Genomic DNA, 9,129 nt, shown 5'->3' with positions numbered 1-9,129 from the left:
CATTCATGACAGCTATTCAGAATTTTTCAAAGGGATAAGATATTAGAGATGGCAGTATTAATTCATGTATTTTATTTGTTCTTGCCAGAATCAACAAGATCTCAGCTGTTCACGATACAAAAGCCCCAAAACAATCAAATGACCACAGCACAGTTAAAATGCTTGAGTAACAAAACAGTACAGGTAGTCCTCACTTAGCTACCACAATTGGGACTGGCAGCTCTGTCGTTAAGTGAAGTGGTTGCTAAGTGGGAAATCATGTGACTGCGACTGCTTTCCTTTTCCCCACTCCCTGTGCCTTTGGAATGCTCACCCCAGTTCTGGGATAATTAGCAAGAAAGGAATTGAAGTTTGTATTTACATTCATTGGAGAGGAAGGAATTATAAGAGAGTAAGCAGGCACACCATGGGGAATACACTGGGCTGCTTGTGTAGCACACTGGTGGCTCCCAGCCCTGAGCATGCTCAGGGTTGCTGGCACCACTGCATTGCTTCTGATGTGTATTCCCCTTGGTGTGCCTGCTTATTCTCTTGTAATCTCTTACTACGAGGGGCAGGAGGGAAAGAAAAACAACAGATCAGGCACTAGACAATACGATCACTACATCACTTATATGATGTAAGTGGCGATCACATGACTGAGGAATGCTGCGAAGGTTGTATATGCAGGCATTGGTTGTAAAGTTATTTCTTCAGCACCATCATAACTTCAAACAGTTGCTAAACAAGGCAGTCGCTAAGCGAGGACCATCTATAAAGGAATCCACTAAAACAAAACATTGATGGCATCACTTGAGCCTCTGAAGGCTGTCCAAAAACAAATGGAAAGCCAATAGTATAGTGGCCAATTGAATTTCCAGGGGAAGCTATTCCATAAGACAGGTGCATCCCAAAGAAGTAATACCTATGAACTTCAGCCTCCTATACCCCTCTTATAAATCTATATGATTGCCTGGGAAGTTCCTACTGATTGAGTGATTATGTGCCATCATGTTGCTCTTAGCAACCACATAGATAGATTTTCTCCATGATAATCTGTCCCTAACCTGGTCTTTCAGACCTTCCAATGGTGCACTCATAGTCTATCCACCTTGCTGCTGGTAGTCCTCTTCTCTCTCCTTCCAACGTTCTCAGCACTGGTGCCTTCTCCAGAGAGCTGGGTCTTCGCAAAATGCGTCTGAAGTAGGATAATTTGAGCCTGGTCATTTGTGCCTTGAGTGAGAACTCTGGGTTGATTTGTCCAATGATCCATGTGTCTGTTTTCTTGGCTGTCCATGATATTCTCAGGAGTATTCTCCAAAACCAAAGTTCAAAAGCATCAAATACTCTTCCTATCCTGTTTCTTCAAAGTCCAACTTTCACTTCCATAAAGTGTGACAGGGAATACCATGGCTTGCACAATTCTGATCTCTGTAGATATAGACCCATCATGGCATTTGAATATCTTCCAAGGCCTTCATGACTGTTCTACCAAGCGCTAGCCTGCAGTGTATTTCTTCACTGCTTGTTCCTTGACTGTTGATGGTTGATCCTACAGGGAGTGCCATAAATAGTGGGCTGCGATCTTGTGGTCACTCCAGTAGTTACTTTATGATGCTTGGCTGCTGTGCGTTTTTATTTTATATTATGTATTTTATTTGTTTCTGTTTTATTGTAAGCCACTCAGAGTCACAAATATGAGATGGGCAACTATATAAGAAGAAAAAATAAACAAATAGACAAGCCTTCTCCATGGTGGCACTTGTTCTTAAAAGGGTCTGATCTCTCTTATTCAAGGAGCACTTTTTGTATAATTTAGGCACATATTAAAGATCCACTGTTTCACCCAAACTTCCCCTTGGGTGAAATGCAGAGACAGATTTTTCTTTCTTTTTTCCTTCCATCTATTTTTAATGTATGCGTCTTGTATTAGTTGATTTAACATTGTTGTTTTATTCGCATTTTTATGTATGGCTTTTCCACCACCCATCTGTCAGTCTGAAAAGGACATCATGTTTGGTAAAGTCGAGGGCCAGCGGAAAAGAGGAAGACCTTCAGTGTGATGGATGGATACAATTACCGCAACAATGGATGCAAACATTGGAATAGTCAGGCATATGGCACAAGACCAAACATCGTTTCGTTCTGTTATACATAGGGTCGCCATGAGCCATAAACGACTCAACGGCAACTAACAACAACAACGTATGGCCTTAAATTTTCTCAAGAAAGTGGTACAGGTAGTCCTCACTTAATGACTGCCCTTGTTCAAAGTTACAGTGGTGCTGAAAAAGTAACTTTACAATGGGTTCTCACACTTACAACTGTTGCAGTGTCCCCACGATCACGTGATTGAGATTCAGACACTTTGCAACCAACAGGTGATTATGACTGTCACAGCATCCTGCAGTCACATGATCGCCATTTGTGCACTTCACAGCAGGATTCCACCAAGCAGAGTCAATAAAAGCCAGCAGTAAAATCTCAAGTTGCGATCACATGATGTCTTGCTTAACTACTGGGTCGCTTAGCGAAGGAATTGCCAGTTCCAACTGTGGTCATTAAGTGAAGACTACCTGTATAGAAATGTTTTAAATTAATCAACCAATATTCTTGGTTCAACAGTTAAAAGTCACCTGGTAAAACTAAAATAAACAGATTGCATTATTTGTAGAGTAAAAGCCATGACTGATGAAAAAGCATTTCCTTTTCAAAGTGCCTTTCAAATTTCACCCAGCATGTAACTTGAGATTCCATATTTTTTTTCCTAGGCCAGATGGAGTAGACTGTGAATCACTCAGAAAAGCACTGCAGGATGACAGATCTACCAGCAGAGAAGAATCCCTCAGAGTCCTCCAGAAACTATTAAACATTTTAACATTTAATTTCTCTTGCAGAGCTAAAGGGCCCAAAGCATTTAAACCTTAGTAGGAAATATCTAATCTTTGCAAGAAGGCAGATATTTCCACCCAGTTTCAGCTTCTGCCCAGTTGAGAAAATTAAGTAAAGGCGTCTTATATGTACTGAGCCAATGAATTTTTGGGTTGGAAGAGAATCGTCTGGTCCGCAACCCACACAAGTTAACAGCACTCATTTTGGCACTTGAACAGACTAGAAGCTGGTTGGCAGATCTACACTACTCCTTGAGGGAAAGGGCCACACTGATACATTAAAATAACTGCAGGCCACAAAGGAAGAGCTGGCACATCAATTAGCTGTTCGGTGGCTTGCAGCAGCAATGGAGCCGATGGTGTTGGTGAGGCCTGGAGGCATTTGCCAGTGCATCTTTTGGGCTATGACAGCAGCGGATCCTTTCTGTCAGTGGAGATGTTTGGCAGTGGTAGATTTCTTGAGTTTTCAAAAAAATGCTGGTGAGTCTCACAAGGCTGCTTGGTGGACTACATATGGCCTCCAGGCCATATGTTGTGCAGTTCTGCCAGCTGACATTCATATATATCACAACAGTCCTCCTTCCTGCCTCCAGTCTATATGGGCTCTGCATCAAGTTGCCAGGAGCCATCTGTTCTCCTGATATATTGCTTCCATCAGCATAAATGTGATTTTGGATAAAATATATTAAATGATGATTCATTTTTTGGTTACCATCAATTATATGTTGTTAACAATTCTGTACCACCAAAATAAAAGCATTACTTTTCTATCTTTCCCCCACTTTTCCCCTTTCTGTATCAGTTTGAGGTTTATTTTTTATAATTTTGGGGATAGGTTTAATCTATATCTTCCTATTGTGTTTGTTTAATAAAAAAAACCAATAAAAAGGTAGCCAGAAGGGCTAAGTTGAGAGAAACTTACTCTTCACTGTTTCCTTGGTCTTACTGAAGCCATTAGTGGCCTGCTAGAACCACCTAATGGAGCAGAGCTTAACACAGCTGAGAAGCTGCACACAGAAAAAGAGTATTATCTTAAATAGCTTCAGTGAGCAGGTCAGAGAAACACAGGTTATTGATCTTACACACTCAGCCCTCCCAAGCATAAAGAATCACCTGCTTAGACAAAGTAGGTTTAAGATAAGTAAAAAGATTCTTACTGAGTTTATTGTTGGTTCAGTTACATCCGTCTTTTGTCCTAACAGTCAGAAATCACGCTGAGACAAGGAGTAGGTCTCTAGTGTTTATTACTGCTACATTAAACAGAATCCTAACAAACTGAAGAAGCGTGGGAAAAACCCAGACGTATAAACCCCAAAAGCTAAGGCGGGTCTGATCGGTGTCTCTTTGAATGGCTGCTTAATTCCTCAGTACTACGCATGCGTTTTCCACCCTGGATCGAGGCCCCCTCCTGCTCGCCATCATTACTCATGACATCTTTGGTGGAAAAAATGATGTTCCTTGTATCTTCTCTTCTTTCTAAACTTAATTTACCCTAAACTCTCAGCCCTATAGCTGCCAAGAGCTGCACGGAAGAAAATGGGAATGCCAGGCCAACCGCATGGTGCCTGGAGATATGGAGTACACAGCCATGTGCTTAGTTCCCGATGGTGAAGGAGGAAGAGAGAGAGAGGAAGTGGGAGTGGCAACAAACAGCTTCCTCAGAGTTGCATCATGGGACAAACTCAATTTACATGCTAACGCACATGCTAATGAGGCATGCTGGATTTGCCAGGACCTCCAACACTCACTACAGTATATACACACTAGATTAGACCTCTTAGCCACGAGTTATTGAGGAAGGAGATTGAATTTTGGACTGACTGGGCACAACCAGGGCACAATTAGACCCAAGGGTAAAAACCAACATTATCTTCATTGGAGGAAAAAAAATCTCAAGGGAACTATTGTAAAGATGGCTGATTGCCTTTCATCTCAGTTGGCCTATTAAACTCACAAAATTCAATTTCTCCTCACCTAAGATTCTCAAGCACTTACTTGAGAGTCTCAAAACCACAATAATTGAATTTCCCAAGTATATATTAAAACTGAAATATAAATTGGAAAATCCCTGTATTGTCAGATATCTACCCCATCACAGACGTCAACTAGTCATCAATCAATCAATCAATCAATGGAGAAAGATGGGTGAGCACAGGGTTTAAGAACAACAAGTGCTAATTGTTTTTAATGTTTCTGATGGGGTTGTTGATGCAGTATTGTTGTTGATGGTGCTGGTAAGTTGAATTCCTGGTGTTGCTGTGAAAAGGGATTGCATATATCCTAATGTCTCATACAACACCTGTGAGGTGAAAACATCCTCTATCTCTAGGCTAACAAAATACAATCGCTTCCTAGTCTAGTCTAGTGTATTGTGTGAATTGTGCCCCCTGACACTGCCTGATACCTTCAATTATGCCATAGATTAAAGGACGAAGTCTAGGAATCCATTGGTTTATGCTGCTGTCTGCCAAGGTTCAGCTTTTAAATGCTTAAGGAACAAGGGAAGAATACAGATAACCTCAGTTTTATGCCTCTGAGTGAATTAGATCCTCCTTTTCCTCATGCAGTAGATAGTGTACTATCTTAAATGCAAAACAAGCCCAGTTTTAAGTGCAGAGATATTTCTGCTTGTTCCCTCTGCTCACTGGAGCTGGGGAGACAGAAGAGTCAGCCCCTGCACACAGAACACAAAACAGTGTTCTGCATTTCAGTAGACAATCTTGGCTGATCTCAAAAAGCTAAGCAAGGTTGGATTTGATTAATACTTGGATGACAGTCCACTAGGAAATACCAGGGCTGATTGCTCAACTGAGAAGTCTAAAAAACATCCCGGAAAAAAACAAGTTGCCAAAAATTGATATGCACATGTCAGTGAAAACATCAGGAGTCAAGCTTGACTTGAAAGAGATTTTATCTTTAGGGAGAAGCGATGCCGCATGTCATTGTCACACAGGTGCTGAACCAAACAGATCTTCAACTTGATCTACATAGGAGGGCTCTTAATTCAATCCAGCAGCCCTCTTTATCTTCTTGATATCAGTTGTAGAATCTAATCGATCTAAATATGTATTGTTGTTAGTTAGTTCTTAGCAATATTAGGAATCAGAACATTTAGCCATAGAGAGAGCACCTAGGGTAGGAGATACAGATGGGAACACAGTGGCTGTGGTTCACATAATGAGAATAGATAAAAACCAGCCGGCTGTATTCTCACAATGTACACAGCTCAATTAGTTATTTTGTGGCTTAGTGTGCTGTGCAAATCTAATCTGTTTGGTTGGTTTATGGTTCAGGATATTGTGTGAGCCCAGAAAAAGGTTAATTCAATAACCAAGATGCATTATATGAATGCAGTTAGTGTTTGTTTCTTCAGGGAATTTATGAGCCGAGTTCAGTCACAGTACCACTTTCCTTGTCAAAGCCCTTTATGTTATTTTGCAATCTCTTACTTTTGATTGTCATCCTGCCTCTTTGCTACCACCATCAGCCTTCTTTCCACATTTAACCACCCTTTCTCTTCCCTCTCACATCTTCTCTAGAATGTTCAATTATGCTAATGTCTTCTTGATTCTCCAGGGCTACCCCATGTTCTCTATCATCCCATCAGCTTTTATTCCTTTCCTCTGAATTCCTGAAGTGTGCTGCTATTTATTCTTGCTGTCTGAATGCTCTTCCTATCTCTGCTGTTCAACCCTTCTTCAGTGGCTTCTGCCTCCTACAAGCCTTGAAACATCCCTCGTGAGAATCACCAGTGACTCTTTCAGTGCAAAACCAAGAAGGTTCTGTGCAGTTATAATATTTCTTGAACCTTCTCCTATCGATGGTACTGTTGATAATTTTTCCCTAAATCCTGTCAATGCATTAAAGTTCCATGATTCCAACTTCAGCTGTTTGTCTTATTTGCCTCAATTGGATTTTTTATATTCACATAATGGGAAACTTCTTCCCCCACTTTCTTCCCTTCTGTTGGGGCTCCTCAGAGAGCAGCTGTTATTGTCCTTTTCTTTCTCTCCAGATCATTCTTGAGGGCCTCTGAAAATTCAGTGATTTTCAGTTTTGTCTCCGTGAAGGCAATAATCTGCATACATATGATTACCTGCCATCTTTACTGTCCTCCTCTCACTAATTCTACATTCCCAATCCCTTTTTAATATTCAGTTTAGTTGATTCATCATTGTTTCATGCTTAGTAAATTCACAGCAAAATTCTTTATCTTTCTTCCTGAGCAAACTTACTTGTTCACTCTCTTTTTCTATGGACAATATTGCCATCACCATACTGAACAATTAAGAACATACTGAACATAACAATAACAACAACAATCAAAAACAACACACTGAATTGGGGAGATTTTGTGATGGCTCCCTTATTACAGTTAATATCATCCTCTCCTTTTTTGTGTGTTTTTAATAGTTTTTATAGTTTTAATGACTGTTTTATATGTATTTGTTGGTTCTTTTAATTGAGTGTTGTATGCCTCCCAGACTCTTTCTTGTGAGATGGGTGGTTATACAAATATGATCAGTAAATAAAATATATATTAAAAAATTCCTCTCTCTTTTTTGTTCTACCCTGATTTTGTAATAGAGATTTTGCTGAAGGCCACACTATGGTCACATGATCACCATTTGCAACCTTCCCTGCCAGCTTCCCCCAAGCAAAGTCAATGGGGAAGCCAGTAGGGAAGGTCACAAGTTGCTCCAGTAAGTCGCTTCTGCCACTTTTTCTCCCAAAGAGCAGTACAAGATCCCAGTGATCCCAAGGATCTTGTACTTCGTGGCACCCACCCATCTGTTAGTATATTGTTTTCTGCTACAGATTAAGGTTACTATGGTAACAAATCATTTTGGCCGGGTTAAGAGGTTGAATTTAATTGTCCCCTTTTCGGGTGTTAATAGTTGCACTGAGGGGGAGGAACCTTGCCTGGACTTGTTTTAGTTTCAGTTTTCCTTCTCTTTAGGCATGTAGAGAGTAAGCAGCTCTTTGAGAGCCTGTGAGAATGCAGAAGCCTGTAAATATGTTTTTGTTCTTTCTGTAAATAAATTTATTTTTATAGAAATGCCTGGTGTGTGACTTTTCTGATCTCTCCTGGGCCAAATGCTTTCTAGCACTCTGCCAACACCATCCACCTGCCCACAGTCTGTAGTGTGCATCCCCCCGCCCTCCCGCAGCCTCCCCCAACCCACATGCGGCCTCCACCAGCCCTCCTGCAGCCTCCCTCGACTGGCTTGCCCACGCTCCGTAGCACCTGCCCACAGCAGCCCTGCAAGCCACTGTATATAAACAGAGAGCAAGGCCCACTCCCTCTTCGCACTGAAGATGTTGCCTAGTCTGGCAATGAAATGTCTGCAAGAAAACAACAAGGCTCAGAGAGCACCAAGGACTCCACAATAGCATGAAGAGGATGGGCTTTTGTTTCATAGTCACTGACATCAGAATGAGAGAACATGTCTCTATCAACCATCCTGTTCCCTTGCACTGATATTTTGGGAGTTTTTTCATTTTTCCACACTACATTAAGGTTATTTATGGAGCTGGAGGAATGCTAATATGGTTCTTTGAAAAGGAAAGCAAGACAACTATTGCACAATGCTCACCAGGGCCATTTACCTAACCCCCATCCCTTTCAAGAACATTTTATTCAGAATTTGTTTTTGATAGTTCATAATGCTTGATGGAAGGAACATGTGTGCTGCATAGAAATCTGAGTAATAAACATATATATAGTGCAGAGATTCTACTTGAAAAGGGTAGTTTCTTGTAACAACACTAATCTTTCATTAATTTGGTAGTAGAAATCTTATTATCCCAAATATAGAGCTCCCATGTAAAGGTGTGCCTCTCATGAACTTAAAGGCTCGATCAGATTTGGGTAACCTGTAGGCCCACTGAAAGCCCTCAGCCTAATTTCAAATTCCTTCTTGTGAAAGGAATCAGTTCAGATCTCTGACAGGAGCAGCTTATTGTTTGGGAGAGAGAGAAAAGGCTGCCAGAAAAGGAGAAAAGGGGGCATCAACTGGGGTTCCCATCTTAAGCTCTGGCCCCACCCATTCCTTGCTTCAGTATTAACACTTTGCAGCTCCCTCCCCAAAATCCCTTTAAAGAAAATGTGGCTGGAAAATGTTGCCCATCTCAAGGGAGCCATCTTGAAATCTAAGGGGATGCTGTGAGGATTTTGAAGTAGAAAAGAACTGGAATCCAGAATGGAGATCAGGTAGCCCCCTGCCCAATGCCCAATTCACAGGAAGGAGGCTTAGGC

Source organism: Candoia aspera, chromosome 1 (genome assembly GCF_035149785.1).
Source record: "Candoia aspera isolate rCanAsp1 chromosome 1, rCanAsp1.hap2, whole genome shotgun sequence".
In the NCBI taxonomy this organism is placed as follows: domain Eukaryota; kingdom Metazoa; phylum Chordata; class Lepidosauria; order Squamata; family Boidae; genus Candoia; species Candoia aspera.
This window is presented reverse-complemented; position numbering follows the sequence as displayed.